Source organism: Populus euphratica, unplaced genomic scaffold, assembly GCF_000495115.2.
Source record: "Populus euphratica unplaced genomic scaffold, PopEup_1.0 scaffold2579.1, whole genome shotgun sequence".
Classification (NCBI taxonomy): domain Eukaryota; kingdom Viridiplantae; phylum Streptophyta; class Magnoliopsida; order Malpighiales; family Salicaceae; genus Populus; species Populus euphratica.
Window position 1 is genome coordinate 1 of NW_011502440.1, and position 2,841 is coordinate 2,841.

General features: G+C 32.8%; 1 long non-coding RNA gene across 1 annotated transcript; it reads left to right on the forward strand.

Moving 5' to 3' along the window:
- Positions 1-7: 7 nt before the first annotated feature.
- LOC105119180 (uncharacterized) lies at positions 8-2,192 on the forward strand. The gene is made up of 2 exons (XR_841093.1): positions 8-706; positions 1,025-2,192. It is a non-coding gene; the product is annotated as an uncharacterized LOC105119180 (long non-coding RNA).
- Positions 2,193-2,841: the final 649 nt, after the last annotated feature.

The following is a 2,841-nucleotide window of genomic DNA, read 5'->3' on the forward strand; positions in this document are numbered from 1 at the left end:
CAAAGCTCTTTTTTTCCACAGAGGTAGCCTGTAAAAGCCTCCAAAGTCCCTCTCTTTCTTTTCTAATAAAAAGCTCCCTACAAGAAGACAACATCATCCCTCCAAAACCTACCAGCCTTTTCATTATTTTATTCTTCAAATGACCTGTCTATCATGTGCTTTTCCACATTTATGTCTGTGTTATCTTTTCTCTTGCCTCCATCCACTTCCTTAGTGTGTGGTCTTGTGTGCTAGCTTGTAAGTATGAAGAGAGTGATAATATTGAGAACCTGAGTACCTTGCAGCCTCGTTGTGTTTTGATTGTTGAATCATGACTCAGATATAGAGGATCCTTGAAAGAAGGAAAAGGGGTGTTTGGAATGAAGTTTGATCCAAGATCCTTGTATCTCCCGTTCATTTAGTCCATGTTACTGCTAGGTTTCGCTATGAATCGATCAGCGTATACACAGCAGCTACGAGCTAGGCCTTTTGTTCAGATTTTAGCTTCAATATAGAGTGAGCGCTAGTGATAGAGTTTGATTCAAGATCCATCTCATGTGTGCTAGCTAGCTTTTAAAATTTTAATTATATCCCTACTTCCTGTTAATTCTTAGGTTTTTTCTTGCAAGTTCTTATATTTGGTAAACATCATGAACTGATCTCGGACCAGGCTTCATTCCTTACACCGAACCTTTCCTCTGGCTGATTACAAGACCCTAATTATAAGGTATGTGCTCCTGATCCAATCTCATCTCCTGCAACAACATAGTTCTGATCTCCTCGTGAAATTTGAAGTAGATTATTTATTGCATTTTCTGGTCTGACTTATCAATCATTCTTTGATTTCGATCTCGTCACCATGTACTGAAATATTCGTATGGCTACTGAGATCGATATATCCTTTGATATTTCCTTGACTTCAGCTTTCCAATATTTGACCTGTCACTACAAGACCATGAATTTGATCAGAAATACCCAGAAAATAGTAGATCGATTCCATGATTTTAGTTTTATAAAGCACGTACTCCTTGTTTCTTCTATCCAGCTCTTTCCTGTCCAACCTAGAGAATTCTCCAGGTGACAAAAAGATTCGCAGACAAACAATACAAGACATGTACGAATGATGCTTTAATTTATTAAAAACATATAGATAATGCCAAGTACATATGAATATATTCACACGCGCGCGCGCGCACCCACACACCTCTCTCCTTAATTTCCTGTTGGAAGTTTGTATCAAGTTTAATTTGCTTCTTGGTGTTTTTACCCTTCAACACGCCTGTACCCCTGCTAAAAATCTTTGATTCTTGGTCTGTTTCACCGAGTTCTGCATGGATCTCATACAGATAAACCCCGTAGCGTGTCCCTGGAAGCATATCCCTACATATCTGGGTTTATATACATGCAGACAGGCTCTATATATATGATCAGTATGTCCTTGCATATGAAAACACTCACAGATAGTTTATTACATGTGGCCATATACAATTTTTCTTTTTTTCTTTTTTTGATGAATGTGATCGGATCTTATGAATTATGATTAATAAGAAGATTCCGTGCAAGAGAGCGATACATTATGGCTAAAATTAACAAGGGGCCATATCTATATTTTTGCTGTAAAATATTATGTGACAATTAATTTAATTCATTTTCAACAGATTTATCTGCAATTATTGTTTTTTTGGACGAAAATGCAATTATTGCTTGTTTCATTATCTTTAATGCTCAGTTTATACATCATCTGCAAAATAATATACGTTGCACTATCATATAGTTACGACGACAAAATCTTGTTTTAGGGCACAAGGAGACTCGTTTTCTACGCATATGATTTAGCATTTTTGTTGTTTTTCTGCTACTAATCACATCACTCATATACAGAACCGATTTTGTCATTAACATATAATTTATTCAAAGTGGTGATCTTGAGGTGATGTTTTGATTAGAAAATACAGTGCTATGCTCTTCAATTATGGGACAAGATATGACTGATTTGATTTGCTAAAATGCTAGGGAGGGGATTATATTATGTTATATATCGAGAACCTTTTTTATTTATTTATTAATGTATAATTAATTAGATGAATATTACAATGAAAAGATTTCTTGTTAGTGTGCCAATGCATTACCAACAAAGGAAACAGAGAAAAGTAAAGGAACTATCACATCATGTTTGTATATTGAATTCTACCATATACATACAGCAATTTTAATGAATTAAACGACAATATTTCCTAAAAAAAAAAGTACATATTTTTAATTAATTATTACTAACATTATAATCACTTGTAAAAAAAACAATATAACTACTATAGAAGCTATTTCTTTTTCATTTTTTATTTATCTCCTAACCTGCTAAGAAATTATCTATCTCCATCGTGTAAAGAAAAAACAACAAGAACTATGAGATGAATTCAATATATAATGATTCTCTAGAATAGCAGTGCAGTGTTCTTTATTTTCGATGGATGACCTAGGATTAGCTTTTGAATTCAAAGAGTCGACCAGGATGTTTGAAACATTTAATTCAATATATACCTGTTTTTTTTATTAATTTCTTTTTTGTTGATAAAAGTATCTTTAAATTAATTTTGTTGTCACCTAAAATTAAATGTCTTCACAAATAATTTTATGGGCACACTTTCATATTGATATGATGTATTTTTAAAAAATTAATAAATTACCTTGAGTGAAGATATATTTAAAAAATCAAGGCAATGAATAAGCTATATTAACACCAATCTCTTAAAATTAAAATGTGTAGTTATTTCAAAATTCTATAAAATGGTTATATAAAAAAAAAGTGTTCAATGTGAAATGGTAGAGCGGAGAAGCATTGAGCTTTTCTGTTGGGCACAGAAA